Below are 19933 nucleotides of genomic sequence, written 5' to 3' on the forward strand. Positions count from 1 at the left end.
GCAAGATTTAAACGTCCTTTTAAGCTGAAGAAAACGGAGAAGTTTTTAAAATGATTAAAGTAAAATTTGACGATTTTTGTGTCCCGGACCCCATTAAAAGTAAAAATAGTAATAAAAAATTTAAAACACAGTATTCACTTGTATCCAAACTAATTTCTTTGTTATGTGTGGTAAGTGTTTAAATATTAAGAACTACATAATTCAAATGCGTGTTTTTTTTTTTTTTTTTTTTTTCAAATCTCTAGTATCAATGAAAAACAATTGATTTCTTTTGTCTACAGCATTTTTTTCATTTTAATAGAAATAAAGGTTATGTTCAGAATGCAGCCAATCTTCTTTTTTTTTCTTTTCTTTTTTTAAAGCTTTTGACGTTTTTCCATGGTTTTAACTATTTTTTTTAAATTGAAATGAATATAAAAAACAAAGGAAATCTTTTTTTAAAAAATTACTTCACAGCGTTCATTTGCAAAAAAAAAAAAAAAAAAAAAAAACAGATGAGAAATCTTTAGCTGCCCTTTTCCTACTCTCTAAAATTTTTTGAGCATTAAGACCTGGATTTTTTTAATCAATTACGAAAATGTTTTAAATGTATCGAGTTTTTCACTTTTTTCGGCAAAAAAAAGAAAGAATAAATAAATAAATAAAAAGATAATAATAATAATAATAATAATAATAATAATAATAATAATAAACTGAGAAATCAAAATATTCACATTCCTTTTTTTACTGTGCTGTTTTTTCCTAGAAATTATTCTTCATATTTCTCCAAAATTAGCCAGAAAATCTTGAATTATATTTAAATATTAAAATTTTATCCGTATAGTTTTAACAGAAGCAATATCAAAAATCATATTTTTTTTGCCAAACGATGAACAAAAACCTTAACATAAAAAGATCTAAGTTCCGAGAAATGAAATCGATTTTATTTCAACGACATCAATTGAAAATTATACTTCCACGTCAACTTTCATCCAACAGGATGAAACAACGTGGATTGCTTTAAAATCCAAAATTTAAACCAAAAACTATTTTTGTATTGTGTTGTGTGTTTGAAGCAGTGCCAAAGTTTTGCTCAGACTACGCAGCGGTTTCATACGTTAGGCATCAACCAGACAACACAAAATTCAAAACATTATACATTATTTCAGCGCAATGATGTATAATACAGCTCAACTCCATAGCCTGTAGATAGCGAAGTTAATGAAACTCAAGGAAAATAAGCGTTTGCTTTGACGATTTAATTAAAATCATCTATCAAATCTTTTTGTTCTCAGCATGTTCTGGCACTTGCCACTTAGGGCGGGAAATAGTTGCTCCATGCCGTAGATTTATTGAGTTTAACTACACGATATAATGAAAGACCCGTAAAATGTTGTTTCGATTAATTTCAAAAATTTGCAACTTTATTGTTATAAGAATGTAACTTTTCATTGGATAATGAACATTTATGTCTTAATTTGAAAAAGCCCTTACCTTAAAAATTAGACCAGGCCTTCTAGTAATAGGGAATTGAGGCTATTTTTTTTTTTTTTTTTGGCTCCAATTGTTTAAAAGCTACTGCAAAATTTAAAGTCAATCCATGAATATTAACACGTGCCCCTAGGGCCTCTTTTTTGAGTTTCGAAGAAAAAATTGCGGATTTTCTCATTTTTATGCAAAAATATTTTAACGTTTTATATTTAAAGTAATTTTGAACCTCAATAGGTGCTGCTACTTCCAGACCGACCATTCATTCACTTTCATTCTGTAAAATTTAACATGTTACGGAGGTACATGCACACCAATGGCCTTGGGTCAATCGTACCGCTCTTCTGCGCTTGTTTCAACCAAGCGGCAGGGGAATGTTTCTTCCCATCAAAATGGACACAAGGGATTCTATAATTCATTAAAGAATGACCTAGGCCATTAATGAACGATCTTTGACAGCAACAAATTGCCTCCTCCAGGCTTTGGGGGTGTTGATTTACAAAATTCCCTGTGTATGTAATAGGTGTGTCAAATAGAGTCGCAAGGTTTCAATGCTATAAATATAAGTAATTGCAATTATATTTTAATTCGCTGTTCTTTAGTTATAAACATACCTAAATGCTTATGCAATATTTTAATTTTTAAAATATAAATTTCGAAAAATCCTCGATTACTGCTAACATAAAAATATACTGTATTTTCCATAGCTAAAATATAAATTAAAAAAAAAAATCCAGATCAGAACAATATAGAAATCTATACTTAAATTAATTTTCTTACATTTCAGTACATAGTCCTTTATTATCATCAAATTCTTGCGATTCACAAGATTTAGAAACCGAAATGAGTATCTATCCTATCCTGTTGAACTTTTGTTTTCTACAGCTGGTCTACCACAATGCAAAAAAGCTTGACAACCATTGATATCTGCTCGCCTTTCATCACTGTTAGACAAATGCCATATTAGGGATAAAGATGTTGTTCATTTATTTACAGCCTTTGCAGAGGCAGTAAATTTAAATCCATATGACTTAGTGATCATTCGTACATTCCTTCAGAGAGCAAAAGAAAATCTTCGAGAGGTAAAATTAAATTTCATGAATTTAAATTTAGATTTTGTAGTTATTCACTGGGATACAAAGCTACATCCAGATGTAACTGGAAAAAGAACGCCGACAGGATTACCGTGATAGCTTCAGGTCCTAATATTGAACAGCTACTCGGAAGTCCTTAGGTATTTCTTCAGTTGTATATGATGATGATAGCTCTTTATTGCTAACTGTTCTAGCTGTAGTGTTTGATACAACGACTTGCAATACCAACCGTATAAATTGTGCATACAATTTTTTAGAGCAGAAATTGAACAGTGATATATTACATTTGGATAGCCATCATCATGCACTTGAAATCGTACTGCAGAGTGTGTCTTTAAAGAAGTTCTTGCCTTTCTTAGTTCTAGATCAGATATTCAATTATTTAAGCGCTTCAAAATTTTGTGGAAAGATCTCCATCATTCAGAACTTATAACATTTTAATCAAGTACACATACCACTTAAATTCTAAAAGACGAAGTGGATGACATATTATTGTTCGTAAAAAGCGGAATTGAGAAAAATTACAGAGAATTCACATAACTTGTAATAATATTTCCTGGTGAATTTCCTCCTACAGGAATATGTTTTCGGCAACTTGGAGCTTATCCTTGAGCCACATGGGTGGCAAAAGGAATTTTTGTTTGAAACTTTTTTATGTTTAGGAAACAATTTAAATTGACCTTACATGAAGAGAAAGCCCTTAAATACTTTTTTACAGTTAAATGCTGTATGGAGATTTTTTTTTTTTTTTTGCAGACACCCAATCGAGGCTCCTTTAATAATACACTAACTACCAATAAATATTTGGACACCTATGCAAATGTCGATATCTGCGGCCCTAAGGTACGTCACGGCCTCCGCCGGTATATATCGTGTAGGAAATAGCATCGGCTTTAGTCGCATGCAAGATGCCTCGCAGTTCGGAGCTCTCTGATTTCGAGAAATGTATAACTATCGGGTATCACAAATGTGGTCGATCCTTAAGGGACATTACTTGCGATCTGAAGTACTCAAAATCAACAGTGGCCTATGTGATTAAGAAGTGGAGGGCGAGCTGGCATTGTCGGAATGTGCCCCGAGTCGGCAGACCAACGAAACTGGGAGATAGAGACCGACGAGTGCTGTCCTGAGAAATTCGGAAGAACAGCACCCAAACGATGGCCCTCATCTGCGAGAAGTTTCAACAGGCATCCGGGAGTATTGTTTCATATATTACCATCCATAAGGAAGTACATCTGTTTGGTTTTCATGGTCGTGCTGCTGCCCATAAGCCTTTGATCACAAAGTCTAACCGCGCTGCTCGGTTAATGTGGTGCAAAGCACATCGAAATTGGACCGTAGATCAGTGGAAACAGGTTCTTTGGAGTAACGAATCAAGGTTCACCCTTTACCGTTCGGAGTGCAGGGTCTGGGTCTGGCGTCTACCTAGAGAACGTCTCCTGCCAGAATGCATTGTGCCAACAGTCATGTTCGGCGGAGGTGGAATTATGGTCTGGGGGTGTTTCTCTTGGTATGGGCTGGGACCCTTGGTCTCCATTCATGGTAAGCTCAACTTCGATGCCTACTGCACTATTTTGGATGACATTGTGCTTCCTACGTTGTGGCACTTTTACGGGTTGGACCCCTGTTACTTTCATCAGGACGGCAATGTCAGTTGTCATGTTTCGACGTTAACCAAAGCTTGGTATGGTGCCAATGGAGTTCATCGAATGGACAGACCTGCCCAGAGCCCAGACCTGAACCCTATCGAGAACCTCTGAGACGAATTGCGTCGCCGAATCAGGAGTGCACTCCCCGTGCAAAATCGGTGAAGGAACTTCTATGTCTTCTCCAAGCTGAGTGGAAGAAAATATCACTAGCTGTCATACAAAGACTTGTGGAAAGTATTTTCCTGAGGGTTCACTTTGTAATTGCTCACGTGGAAGCTCTACCAACTATTGATTTTGAATAAAGTTAATTTTTTTTTCTATCACAGGTGTCCAAATATTTATTGGTAGTCAGTGTATAATGTGTCTAAAAAACTAGTAGCGTACAAAATGATCACAAACGTGCAGCAGATGCAGCGATTGGAAAATTCATAAATCACTTAAGGTATTTAGGTGATAAATTAGTAGCTTTGTCCGTATTGGATGAAGGAATTAACTTTGAAGATAGGAAAAGAATAATCCAAAAAATGCTTGTGATAAGGAAGACGCGTTTGATGACTGTGTAACAAATTTCAGATAACAGTAGATGATTTAGAATACTTTCTTAGTAAAGATCTTACACTTTATAAAATCAATTATAAGTCAATAAAATTGTTTGATAAGTTGCAAATACTAAAAGATTTTTTCCTATTTGATCCTGATTCACGGCAAAATGTTTAAGCTATTTAAAGGGAAGAGAGATTGTTAAAATACTGAAAATTGTGCAGAAAACTCAATCACAATCTGGATTCACCAGGGTGAGTGATTAGAGTCAGAAGGCACCTTTATCAACAGAATATTTATGGCAGAATAGCTATTCCCAACACACTTGTTACAGAGTATTTCCATTATTTTGATAACTACCTGTATATATGTATATATACATATATATATATATATCAATTACTTGTTTATTTTATGAAAGCAAATTTATGATTCAGAGAGACACGTATCATGGTTTTTTATGCTACAAATTTTATTTTTCTTAAAGTCATTTTTGAACTTTTTCCTTTTCGGAAAATGTTTACTTTTGTAGAAAAATACATTATTTAGTCAAGGATAATATTATAGTTAAATATTTTGGATATATGTACAACAAGTGCTAAAGAAAAATACAAACAATTACCTTAAAATATTTTCTTGTCTGAGATTTTTTTTGCACAAAATCCAAACTGTCATTTCCCTATAATGAAAAGCCTTGTTTGTGCACGCGAATTGCGGTGATCTAAATTAAACTTTTTGTTGAACAAATGTAAATAAAATATTTTTCTCGGCTCTTTTCTGACAGGAAAGAGTAAATAGAGCCCAGTTTTTACCGCACTAGTTAAAGAAGAGACATCAAAAGAAAGCAAGCAGTTTTTTCTTGAATATTTTATTTTATCAAATGGGGATTTGCGTGTCAATAAGACACGTCTCCTCGGCTCAAACGTATTTTCATTTTAAGAAGCTTTTTAATTAAGAGTTAAACTTTTTCGCATGTAATTATTGGAAAACAGATCGATTTGAATTCAGCTGACAATATAACAATTCTGATTTATTTGAATTAGTGGTACCCGAACGGCTTTGCCCGTAGTAGAAAATTAAAAGGTCTTTTGGTTCGCCTGTATATTTACAAATAATGTAAGGGGAATTTCTCGCCAATTGACTTGCGCACGCTACGGTTGAACGTTATGATAATTTGGTAATTTACTCGTCCATTTATGATAATTTTGCTCGGGAAAATGTTCTTAAAATTGGAATGGAAAGAGAACAAAATCGAATTTTCGAAAAATCGCTTCGAGATGCATATCCCTATGATGCAAACTAATTTTATGCCGAATTTCATGAAAATCGGCCGAACGGTCTAGGCGCTATGCGCGTCACAGAGATCCAGAAATCCAGACAGAGAGACTTTCAGCTTTATTATTAGTAAAGAAATTATAATTAATACAATTTTTTTGAAAACTTAAGCAACTGCTCAAACACCGGCACGTGCCAATTTTGAGTAAACAGCGTTGCGCAATTGTTTGTCGTTGGTTGGCTAATTACTTTTCGAGGATAATTTGTGGCATTGAAAAGTTCAAAATTTGAAGGCAAAATTAGCTTTCAAAAGAGAAGGCAAGAGCCAGACGAAACGGGTATGAAGAGTAGAGAAATTATGGAAGATTGCTTCTCGACCTCAAATACTTTGTATTCAGAGCTTAAGTCCAGTGTGGTTGCATTGCTATAATGAGACACACAGAACTTTAAAATATTTCTTGGTTTTAAACGAGCTTTATAGTTTTCTAGTGTTCAAAAACTTGTGAGCAGTATTTTTCTGAGTGAATGACATAGTTTGTGGATTTTTTTTTGTTGTAGAGTGTCAGAAACTACTTTTTTAATCACAGAAAGTAAAAATCAGCACGTTCTTTTAGAAGAGTCTTTAGTTCATGAGGAGGAAGGTGTTTTTTTTTCTTATTAGTGGCAGTAGGCTGTGGAACGAAGGCATAAAGATGCTTAGAAACATGGTTTCGTTTGCCATTTTCGGGGACTACAAAAAGTGATATTTTTCTGACTCCTGACTGTCTGCAGATGGAAAAAAAACGCAATGTTCCCAAACAAATGCTGTCTCATAAGTTTTTTATAGACCATTAGAGATACATGAACAGGAGTGAAAATTACAAGCAAAGGGCGGACAACTTTTAAATACATCAAAAATATTATTAATTTACATTAATTATTGCACTGTTAAAAATGTTCCAGAAAATTTACGGTAATTGTTACTGGCATCCATGTTGCCAGTAACTATTACCGTAAAAACTAAATGTTACTGTAAAATTTTACGGTTTCCTCGGTAGGTCACAGCAACCAATTTGAGCTGGGATCGCTTATTTTTCCGGTATAAATTTCCGTAAAAATCAACGATGCTGTAAGTCCGCCATTTTACAGTAACAATTACCAGAAAATCTTCCTGATTTTTTAACAGTGTATACGTGTAAGTTAAAAGCATTATGCATGTGCATCAAAAAAAAATTTTTTTTTCAAGAACAAACATTTCATTCTTCACTACATTAATCAACTGTATTACGTTTATTGAACACACCTTTATGTCTTAAAAGTAAAATATGAGCCTATAGGCTTTCAATAAATTTCACAGATGTAATTATTTTGTTTTTTGTTTAAAAAGTTTGTCATACAGGTTGAAAGGACAATAAGTATCTCGTAAGTACACTGCTCAAAGCAATTAGGGGAGCACATGGTTTTAACAAAATTACGCAAGGATGTAAACTAATAAGTAACATAAAATGAATAATCCATAACTTAAAGCCTACCAAGAAACGAAAGAAGAAAAATTTATATGCAAATCAGTGTTCATGACGTCAAAACCCTGAAAAAAGAGATAAGGGCAGAAATCGGGAGTTGCAGAAACGTCTGTTTCATTGCCATAACTGTGAAATTCTATTGCGTAGTATTTTTTCTTGTGACAAGGTTAGTTGAGAAGATCAACGTGATTTACCGGAATTCATGACATGGCGTGGTATAGGCGGACTGGAATCCGGGCAAACATAACGTTGTGTCGTGGACGCTGTTGGGGTCTCCAGAAGTGCTGTTGCAAGGCTGTGGAATCGATTCCAAGAGACAGGAAATGTTAGACATCGACCAGGGTAAGATTGGCCACACTCCACTACAGCAACTGATGACCGGTATATACTGTTAACAGCCCGTTGAAACAGAACAGAGAACGCTATGCAGCTGCAAAGACAGTAAAGTTGCTCTTGACAACAGGACGAATGATGTCCGGACAAACAGTACGTAATCGGCTTCATGAGGGAGGGCTCTATACACGTAGGCCAATGGTCTGCATTCCGTTGACCCCACGCCACCGTCTGGCCCAAAGAAGATGGGCTGCTGAACGTTGAGGTTGGGAGCAACATGATTGGAGTCAAGTGCTGTTTATAGGTGAGTCCCAAATCAGTCTGGCGTGTGACATCTGACTTGTTCTGGCATGGAGGGACAGGGGCACTCGAAATAACCTCGCATTCATTCGTGAAAGGTCACAATACAGATGAATAGGTTGGAATGCATGAGGTGGAATCAGCATAGGCGGACGTACGGACCTGCATATTATTCGAATGGTACTTTGACAGGCTGATGGTATGCAGACGAGATACTGCGACCTCGTGTGTCATCCATTATGCTGGAACCATTGGAGATTACTTTCTGTTCCAGGATGATATTGCCCGACTGCATAGAGCTCGTCTGGTGGAGGGAGAACATGCTTGAAGCTGAAACTATACAGCGTATAGAATGGTCAGCGTGCTCTCCTGACCTGAATTCAGTCGAGAATGTTTGGGACATGCTCGGACGACGCATTGCTGCTCGACCAAGGCCGCCTGTTACTGTTCTGACATCGAGATTGCACTTCTTGAGGAGTGGAACAGTATTTCCTAAAGTCAGATCGATAACCTCATCGAAAACATGTGTACAGCAGTCTTAGCTGTTTGAGGAGACCACACGCCCTATTAAAACCTATGCATCAACAGTACCTTATTTTCTATCATTTACATGTAACCAAATTGTTGCCCTAAATCATCTTTTCATGTTTTTTCCATATTTTCAAAGAATTAAAGCTTAATTCCAATTTTTTTATGTCTTTTTCTGTATTGCGCATTGATACGCGTGTACTTTTCATTGTATACGAATACGTGGCTGTCTCGCTCTGTTTTCTTCACTTTTTCGCTTGCTCCCCTAATTGTTTTGAGCAGTGTAGTTTTATTTACAAAAAAATAATTCGTACTAAAAATTTACATACTTTATCAAATAAAACCCTTTTCCCTTTTTTTGATATGCTTGATTTAAATTAAAATTAATGGGGGGGGATACCCACTTACCCCTTATTATGGGGTAAGTGGGACACCCGTCTGATTTTTTTTAAATACAATCGTTAAGAATATTAAAAGCATTATTTAAGAAAATAATAATGAACTTTAATTCATTAATAATGTCCAAGGTAAAATAACACAACAAGTTTAAATTTTTTTGTTTCAAAACTTTTGTATAAGGTTTCAAAAACGAACTGTTCTCAAAAGAGGTCCCACTTACCCAAACCAACCCTACATCTCTTTGAAGAACACCGAGTTTCTGGCATGCACAAGAGACTAGTTTTTCTACAGGGTGTCCTGAAAAAGACTGACTATTTTAAAAAAATTATAACAGGGAAACGGTAAATGATAAAAGAATAATTCTGGCAGAAACTTTATGTGGTGGGTCGTAAATTATTCAACCATCAGTTTTAAATTTTAGTTGAAATTTTTTGCAATAGATGGTGCTGCAAATAGTAAGCCCGTAAAATATATATATATATATATATATATATATATATATATATATATATATATATATATATATATATATATATATATATATATATATATATATATATATATATATATATATATATATATATATATATATATATATATATATATATATATATACAGAGAGAGAGAGAGAAAATTACAACATAATTTTTCAAAAATAATGAACAAAAGAAAAAAACAATATTTTCAAACAATCGTCGGCTGTAATCCCATGTCGCAATCGGATGAAAAATCGGTGAATTTCAATTCCTCTTTTTTGACTTACCGGCTAATTATGTGCAGCGATCTCTATTGAAACATTTTTTAAATAAAATTTGGAGCTCTGAGGGAAACAAAATTTAGCGCTCACCACATGAATTTTCTGCATGAATTTCTTCCTTTTTTTATCATTAACCGCTCTCCTGTTATAAATTTCTGAAAACAGTCAGTCTTTTTCAGGACACATTGTACATTACCTGGTCCTGGTGCAATAGGAATAGCGCTCCGTTGTTCATAAAATGTTCTGATGATCCATAATCCATTCTGATAATCCATAAAATGTTCTGATGAACTGGGAGCATTGATTAAATCAGTGGTGCTCAACCACGGACCAACTGTGGCATTTGAAGCTCATCCATGTTGTCCGTCGTTGTGTTTAGTGTTACAAAACGGAAAATATGTTCTAAAACCTTCCAAAACTGCTAATTATCTTCTTTCGGTGCTATGAATCTTGAAGAGAAGTCATAAATTGATTTCTAAAATATATAATAAAAAATACAGGTGCAATAAATTAAGCATGTAGTAATGAGGACAGGAATTTTTGTTTGTTATAGTCTTTCCTTTCCCTTGTTTTCCCACGCCATCTAGAAAATTTTAAAGTATATATGAGGCAGTGAGAAGCAAAGGGATGTAAGTGGCAAAATTAAAAATTTGGAGATAACCAGTACAAAATGGTAGGTAAACCGCTTATCTGTCTCGGGGCAAGAGATGATACTGGTAGCCCTGGTAGGTGCTGCTGTACAGCATGTTTTAGAAAAAAAATTCAATAAAATTCTACCTAGGACGTTATCTTTATAGTCGCTTTACTCGATACTTGAAAAGGTCCACGTACATCCCTTTGCTTCTCACTATCTCATATAAAATTTTTATATTTGTTCTGGTCTGCGAGATTTCTTTTATAGTGGGTTGCCCGCGGGTGATAAAAAGTTATTCTCCACTGGATTAAATTATTCCAGCATCGGCAATGAATATTTGCTTGATAGTTAGTGCACAAACAAGGGGATAAGGTAGAAGTCTAAATCAGGAATTGATCCTTTTTCCCTATTACTTCGGATAACCGGAAAAAACAATTGCGCTTTGAACTCATTTCATTTCATTCAGTCATATTTATCTCAGACATTCGTCAATGTCAAGTCTACGAGATATGGTATTTCTATATTTATAAATACCTTTTTTTCCATTTCTTGTCACCAAAAAATAATTTTTCGCAATGTCTTTATGGTTAAAAAAAATAAATAAATAATCGTCGAAAAAGTGCCCCTAAAAAAGCTAATTAAAAAAAAATCTTTTGTAAGAATTTCTTCATCAGGAGCTTTTTCCATCAGTTTTTCTTAAACAAATTCCCCTGTAAGTTCGGATTGTATATTTGCCTTACATTTATGCGTAAGTGCTAATATTAAGACTTGGGGGGGAAAAAATTGTTAAAACCAAAAATGAAATACGGGAATAAAGTGTCGTCGGCGAGATCTTTCAAAAAAAAAAAAAAAGTTTGTTTGAATTGTTACTGAATTGTTGGTTGAACATTAACCTTAACCCATTTAAAAGAAACTTCGAATATTGTCTGTAATCAAAAAGCAATATTATTAAAAAAGAAAAAGATAAAACATTGTGATATGAAAGTTAAATGTACTTTTTAATTTATCGCCTGCTAATGTTTACTTTTATAATATCTTTTAAACATGTATTGGCATCTGTGAAGAGTTGTTTATGTTCGTAAGATTTTGTAGGTCAATTATTGCTATTCGGTGATCTATTGATGTATTTTTTTGTGAAAAAAGTACCTTCTAATTTTTTGTACAATGTTTATCTGCGCTGGCTCTAGTGAAATAAACAAAATTTTGACATTAAGAGCATTAAGAGCTGCGGATTGATACAGGTTTTGAGTTCCTTTTAGTTACAAAATTAGGGTGATTTGCCAGTGGGTGACCACCTGCCAGTAGTTGACCACTCGAGCACTAATATGTACAAAACAAGAATAAATAAGTAGATATTTTTAATCTGCTTGTTGGAACTAATTTATAGGGTCCCTTGAATTGTTCTCTTATAATTTATAGTTGTAACTAAAGTTTTGAATGGAATATAGGACGATACAATTACAAAGACACATTAAAAATTTCAAGAAAATCACTTTTCTTACTAGCGAGAATTGTGATGAGATAAAATGTTTAATTGTATAAATCGACGTTAAATTTTATTCTTCAGGTTTATTTACTGATATATGCTGATCATCCATTTTTAAACTAAATAAATAAAAAAACTGCATCAGTTTACTAATCATTTATGCTGGGATTGAGGGGTGGTCAATTACTAATTGTTTAAAATGCAATTAATGTCAGTAGTTGAATAGAACGGTCAAGTAATTAACTTATGTTTGCTTTTAAGCTTTTTTATCAAAACCAAAGTGATTACAAACATCTTTCAGCTTAAGATAAAATTTAATGGTACTTTTGTTAAAAAAAAAAAAATATTTTTGAAAGTAATTGACTAGCCGCCTGTCCGCTGAACCAATAGAACCAAAATTTGTGATACGGATATTTGAACAGATGTTCTCCTGATTGCAAAAATTTCAAACAACGTAGTACTAACACAGATTTTATAGTAAACTAATTTCGGAAATTTCGAATTGCAACACCAGCATTTTTCTCGCGCAACTTGATCCGCGTATTAAAAATCCTGAAATTGCGTTATAACGAGTGGTGTGTGACAAAAACTGCACAGATGAAAATTGTTTATCCTACTGACAATATAAAAGAGAAGCATTTTGCATAACTCACAGGGTAAGACAGTAGTAGAAGCACCAACCACTAAACACCACGTGCAAAGCTTAAAGAAAAAGTCTTTAAAATGCAGAGTGGAAAGTTCTTTGGTTGGTGCTTAAATTTTCCAACAAACAATTTTCTTCACACGTCGATCGATACAACACTATTTCTGGCTCATCAATACACTGATCAAGTTGCGCAAGGAAAAAGTGGGTGTTGTCATTCGAAAATTTTGATATTCTATATCTGTAACCGCAGCCAGGAGATCACTGCGTTGTTTAAAATCATCAACCTCAAACGCATTCCTTTCAAATAACCGTATCTAAAATTTTCGATCGATAGGCTCAGCAAATTGGCCGCTAGGACTCCGTATATAGGGAAAGTAACTTTTAGACACCACGTATAAACTATTCAACATTTTTCATGTAAGGGTTACTTAACAATAATGTTATATTATTTAGGCACTATTCTGGCAGCTATGCTGACTAGATTTGGGTCGACGGTAACGTTCGGGTCCTGCGGCGACTTACATGATGGTGATGTCGTTATCTGCTTGGAATGGCTGCTATGGACTTGGCGAGAAATTAAAGGGATATCGCTATGTTGGCATCATTTTTTGAAACTTATTTTTGGAGCCAAATTTGGCTAAAAATTGTCAAATGTCGCCAAAGTTGGTGCCTTTTAAAACTTTAATAGGTCGTTGCTGGCAGAGTTTAAAAGTATGTGCGAAAGTTGATTATTTTTAGCTATCACTTTTAATTTATTTTGCAGATTATCCGCGAAATTCACCTATCCGCGGTTACCATGTCGCCCTATTCTGCAGATAATTGGGAGTTTACTGTACTTATACTGACCACTCATAATATAAATGAATTATTTTTAGTGGTATGTTTTAATATTTAAGCGTTATACGAGCAGTCTAGGGTGGCTAGATTCCCCCGCCTGAGGTGCCTTCGGCGTCTCATATATCAATGACGTCGTATGCGTTTGTTGTATAGGGTTGGCAAGAATTGAAGATATAATATAAAGTTGGCACCATTTTTTGGTGACTTAGTTTTGGTGCCGAATGCCACGAAGTTTTCACGACATTTTGAAATATTAGTCATCATTGTCGTGTAACCATCATGTGACATCTTTGATGACGTCATCTACCCAACAACCAATCCGAGGCGACCTTTAAGATAACATAAGAACATACAAGCATGCATCCGGTCCGATTTTAACAGTGTAGATTTCAGATTTTACAGTGTTGAAAAAGTGGTCAACTACTGGCACACGCTGGTCAACTACCGGTGAAATCTCCCTTTATAACTTCTATTCGAAATAACTTGAAAATAGTAGGGGAAACCCGGGCAACGTGAATACCTTAAGCTTTTCTTGATTATTGTCGTTTAGTTATAACTCTAGAAGTTGAAACAAATGTTTATAATCAGTCTTTATTTAATGAACTTGCGTAATGCAATAACAGTTGTCCTTAATATTAATTACACTATTAGATATAAGGCCAGTTTTCAATAATGGCATAAATATCCACTTTGCCCAACACCCCGGGTAAAGTGGATTCGTTACTAGGGCAAAGTGAACAGCAACAGTATTTGACATGAAACTAAACAATAAATATAAAATAACCATCGAAAATTAAAGGAACATATCCGAAAACCATTTTTTTGCTACAATGGTAATTATTGTAGTTATTGCAAACAAAGAATTAAATTTAAAAATAAAATAAACGCCGAAAATAAAAGGAACATATTTAAAAACATTTTTTTTGCTGCATTGCTAATTATTGTTGTTATTACAAACAAAGAAACTAAAATTAAGAAAAAAATAAGCATTGAAAATTAAAGGCTCATATTAAAAAGCATTTTTCTACAATACTAAATATTGCAGGAGTTATTGTAACAAGCAAAGAAATTTAAAAAAAAAGTCAATGTCTAAAATTTAGGAGCATATAAAAAAAAAGCATTTTTCTTCTACAATACTAGTCATTGCAGTTATTGCAAACACAATCATTACCATATTCGAATGCTAAACACTCTTTATGACACCACTGAGTACAAACACATTGTATCCTGTTTTCCATTGGCTGATCATCTTCTTCAATGAACATTTTATCACAGAAAATGCACCTTACATCATCAAATTTCTATACTTCCTTATTCTTATCATTCTCTTATGCAGTCCTATGTTTTCTAGCAGAGATTTTTGATTAGTCTTTTTGGTACTTGGTCTTTTTAATAGTCTTCTGAGAAGCTTTAGTCGAAACTTCATCTAGTTACTTCATGACAGTCTTTTTGTCTCTGATTGTCCTTTACTTTAGTACTTGTCTGGAGTGTAGATATCTGTAGTTTTTGTTTACGTGTTGTTATTGGTTTAACAGGCTGAGGAATAGGTAGTAAAACTGAATGACTATAGCAGTTCGTAGAACATCCAGGTTTGGGTGAAGCGGCGGGAACATCATTGCCTTCGATTTATTCTGCTGTTTCAGATCCCATGGAAGTATAAGGACGGTCTTCAATGGTAGTATTGTCTTGAGATCTCAATATTGAGGGACTTCCAGGTTCGGATGAAGTGACTTGTTATGACCAGGCAAAGCGAATATGGTATTCACTTTGCCCAATCCGCTTTGCCCTTCAGGTACATTTTTCAGGTTACTAAAAATTACTAACAAACCAGAGCATCTAAACTCGTCGTCTACGAATAGTTGAAAGCTACATAATCGTACATCAAATCCCGCTCATAACAAAGAACATGTCACAAATAGTATTAAAGTTATAAATGAAACACTAACCTCTGTTAACTTATATAATTTTCCCCAAAACATATTTTGTTCGCTCACTGGCGTCGCGTGAGGTGAGCTCGTCCCGACTTGTTTGCCCCACACGGAGCAGCAACAGGCGACCGTTGCTATGACAACGCGGCTAGCGGCCAACTAATTATTTGGGAGTTAAAGGCGAAATTCGCTTTGCCCGGGGTATCCACTTTAGCCGGGTTTCCCCTAAGTAAAACAGAAAAATGATTAGTAACCGTTGATCCTAATAGTTTTATAGACACAGAATAATTTTCAAAATTTTTCCAGTTTTTTTCCTTTGAAATTAAATAGAACATGTAGAAATTTCCACTAAATGGTCAACTACTGGCAAATCACCCTATTAAACAAAAGTAAGTATTTTAAATCGTATTAATATATTTTGCAACGAAAAATTGTGTTAAACAGTAAAATTACGGTTGAAAAAATCCCTTTCTTAAATTTTTAGATATTTTGTGCAATAGTGCCACCCAGGGACAACAATTTTTGTGTAAGTGCTAACAGGCCGCGTTAACTATTAATTGAAACTTAATGAGACAATTTCTACGTGGAAACATTGCCTTTTTCTATTGACTTCATCAATAATAATAGACTTCAAGCAAGTCCTCTTAGTTCCCAAAATTGGTAAATGAACTTGAACGCTATTTGTATTTGGCTCATAGATTACAGGATTCGTTTTTATAATTAAGCTTTGCCATTGTGCATTTATTTTAACACATTCAGGTCAAACTGTTAATTCAGTTCGGCTTTGTTCGAGTTAACCTTGAACGTGTGAAACGTACCAACGTGGCTATTCCCAAGCAGGGCCCAATTAAGATACCAGGGGGGTAAATGTCAAATTTTTTTGGATGGCTCCTGTATTCAAGCTTAGCAATTTTAGCCATTGGATAAAACATTTCTCGCCATTGACTGAAACAATTTTTGCAATTTGGGGGCTCAAATATAGTGGGGCCTGTAGGGCCGACAACCTGGTTATCCTATTCAGTAATCAAGGCTCGGATCAGAATTTTTTTTTTACTTTGTAACAGGCGGAGGGGGGGGGGGGCGCAGTGACAGGAGGACCTTCCAGAATCCTTGAATATATGCAATCTTGCCAACTCTGCTATGGTATTTTTTATACATACAAGGACTAAGGACCCTCCTCCTCCTCGCACACACAGAAATAAGGTTCTGTCTACACTAGGGGTAGAAAATATGTAACGCATGATTCTTTTAAATTCATCCGTTATGCTTTTCTTTGATTTTATAATGTTTATAGGTGTAAGCTGTATGAGGGATGAGGGTTCCACTTCAGCAGGCTCTATGTATATTTGTTTAGCTTTTAGCATGCAATCACACACAATGTCAATTTTTTTTCCATTATGGTATTGTTGATTTATCATGGCTTATGCAAAGCTGTGTTTATTCTGATTTGTTTGAATATGATTTAAACGTTTAAAAACCACGTGTTTTTTTGCTAGATTTAGCTTTCAAAAGACTTCATGCACAAAATGCAGCTAAGCTTATTTTATATTTTGAAGTCATTCCAATTCCTCCGTGCATTCCCTCTCAACTAAACAGCATGACCTCGTTAGTGTTAAAGCACGACATTTAAGTCTGAATGCGATTTTTACTACACAGTTGATTGTTTAAAAAATTTGTTTCAAGCGTGCTCATGAAACTAAATTTGAAGCATACATTTTCTGAATTCGCCCAAAAGAACAAGGCGATTGCTATGAGAACGTCTATTGCTTACTTTTATACCATCGCAACAAATTAAAATAGACCAGCCTGCGTTGAAATTCGTCACTTCAGTTTATACGTGACTTTTGTGCTATATCGGTAGGTCGTTCAAAGAACGATTTTTATGCTTTGTGATTAGTCGTTTATAAAAATTATAGCACGTGCGTGCTTCTGAAACTAAATTGGAAATACTTTTTCGGAGATATATTTATAAGTAATTTGCCTTTCTTTAAAGGAACATGTAGCTTGTATTTTGCCGCAACGAAATTGATTCTGTAACTAGTATTTCATTAAGGTTATTTAATTTATATCACTTATGGGATAAAAAATATTTTTGCTTTTGCAAACTCCATATCATTTATTTATGAGATCTCTGCTATCGCAGTGGATATTCGTTTCTCGCATTAGAATTGCCAGAAACGAATAGGCTGATAATGTAGCCATAAAAGGAACTAAAATTTAACAACAAAATAGGAGTAAAGCATACATAAATATAAAATACACGAAATGAGAATAAAAAGTGTTATGAAGGAAAAGTATGGCATAAAACTGCAAGAAGAAGTTAGGAATGGGAACGGAAACGTTTCCTGAAACGCAACAAGTTCCATGAATGCCGATTTTATACTACATTAGAAAATATTTTTATCTATCAGTGTAAAAACATATTAGGCTTTCTCATTTGGTGTTTCAAAGTCTTCTTAGCTGCGGTCTCTCCGGATTTAACGAGCCCAAATTTTGGACGAAATGCAATTTCTAGATATTATAGAGGGCCGTGGTAGCCCGATCGGTAGAGTGTCGGATTCGGGGTCGGAGGGTCCTGAGTTCGAACCTCGACGGTCGAAGACCCACCGTCGTCATTAAAGGGGACTGGGCAACGTTAACGATACCTCTGGGGGTGCTAGCACTAGGTAGCTATTAGCTCTTGGACTAGTTCTAAATTCTCATTAACTCTTCGATCCGGTGATGGTCTATCTATCGGTATAAAAATAATGGAGGCAAGGCACTTAGTATGCAGCCTCGACATAAATACAGTTGTAGTCAGTTGTGACTCGGAATCAGATGAAGATATTATAGCTTTAAAGGAATTGCTTGCAATTCCGTCTTAGCTAGGGCAATATTTGCTTTAAGAGCTATCCTCGTAAATCAGGGGGGTTCCAAGCTATTACTGTATGAGTAGAGGGAAAAGGAGAGTTCTGGGCCAGGAGGCGGCTCTGCGGCTCATAGCCGCCTCCCACTCCCCCTCTGGCCTTGGAGATGACCTTGGGCTGCCCCTCCACCCCCTGCCGACCCCCCCTCCACCTCCTCCCGACCTTGGGGTTGACCTTGGGGTTGCGCATGAATCTTGAAGAAGATGACGAGGGTATTTTCCCGCGTTTTTGAATATTTTCGCGCCTTTTTTGGACTTTGTCGTTTTTCTAGTCATAGAAGACTAGGAGGTTTTTCACTTTTTGAATGGCAACGTCAAAGTTTTTGATTGTTATGACAACCGGAGTTTTTTAGTTTTCAGTTGGCAACACTTGTTGCTATGTTTTTACTTTTCGATTTTTACTTTTAAGAACGTTCGTGGCGCCATCTATCGGAACTTTGAATATTTTTTTCCGGACTTTGAATAATTTCGACGAATGGTTGTCAAGACAACCAAAGTTTCGCGAATTTAATTATTTTTATTTTACAGAGTGTCGGGAATCGAACACCCAAACTTTGAGTTAGCAAAAACGTATGCTAACCACTATGCTATATTTTTCATTACTCTTTCAGTCTTAATGTGAATCTGTAGCATGACAACGAATATTACAATTAAATTAATTTTAAAACCATCAGTTAATTCACTCTTTAGTACTAATCATGGCATATCATTAACTGTATTTCAGCTCATAATTGAAACTATCATCATTATTATTATTTTTCATAATAACAAAGTTTTCACTTAAGTAAAGATTTATTTAAATACAACCCATTCGAGATTTTAGATTTGGTTCAATGCTTTGTGGACTTGAAATATATTTTAAACTTTCATTTTCTTTTTCATGCATTTCAAACTTTATCATTTTTATTTTTTCTAACTTGTTAAATTTTCTTAACTAATTTCATTTTTCTTTGTCAAATTTACAAATATTTTTTCTAACTTGTAAAAATTTCGAAGAAATAATTTTCTTAACTAATTTTTTTTTTGACTTTCATACAACAAAATATTTTTTCTTACTTGTTAAATTTTCAAAGAAATAATTAACTTAAATATTCTTTCACACATTTTGAACTTTAACGTTTTTTCCTGTCATTTAGCACTTTGATTTTTTTTTTCACTATTTTAGCGTTTTTCAATTATTTTCAGTCTTTAACTATTTTCTTAACTTTTTAGTCTTTAACTAATTTCAAGCATTTCAGACTTAGATTATTTTTTCGTGATTTCAATTTTTTTTAGTATATTTTAGAGTTTGATCATTTTCTCGCTTGTTTTTACTTTATCGTTTTTTTTTCCGATATTTTTAAACTTAGAAATTTTTCACAAGTAGTGACAGGAATCGAACCTTCAAATTTTTCAAAACGTTATCATGTCTTCAATTTTTGCAATCATGTCAAACTTGCAATCAATTTACTCGTAGTAGTAATTAACACTTATCATTAACAAATTTTCTCAGATTTTAAAAAATCAACTTAATTAATTTTTTCCAGTAAGCAAATTGCGCACTCAAGTTACATTCCAACACTGCATATACGTTTCAAGAGTTTCATTGAATTTATCACATTCCATTTAATTAACTCTAATAATTACTTTTTCATTAATACTTAACTTAATCAT

Source organism: Uloborus diversus, chromosome 1 (genome assembly GCF_026930045.1).
Source record: "Uloborus diversus isolate 005 chromosome 1, Udiv.v.3.1, whole genome shotgun sequence".
Taxonomy (NCBI): domain Eukaryota; kingdom Metazoa; phylum Arthropoda; class Arachnida; order Araneae; family Uloboridae; genus Uloborus; species Uloborus diversus.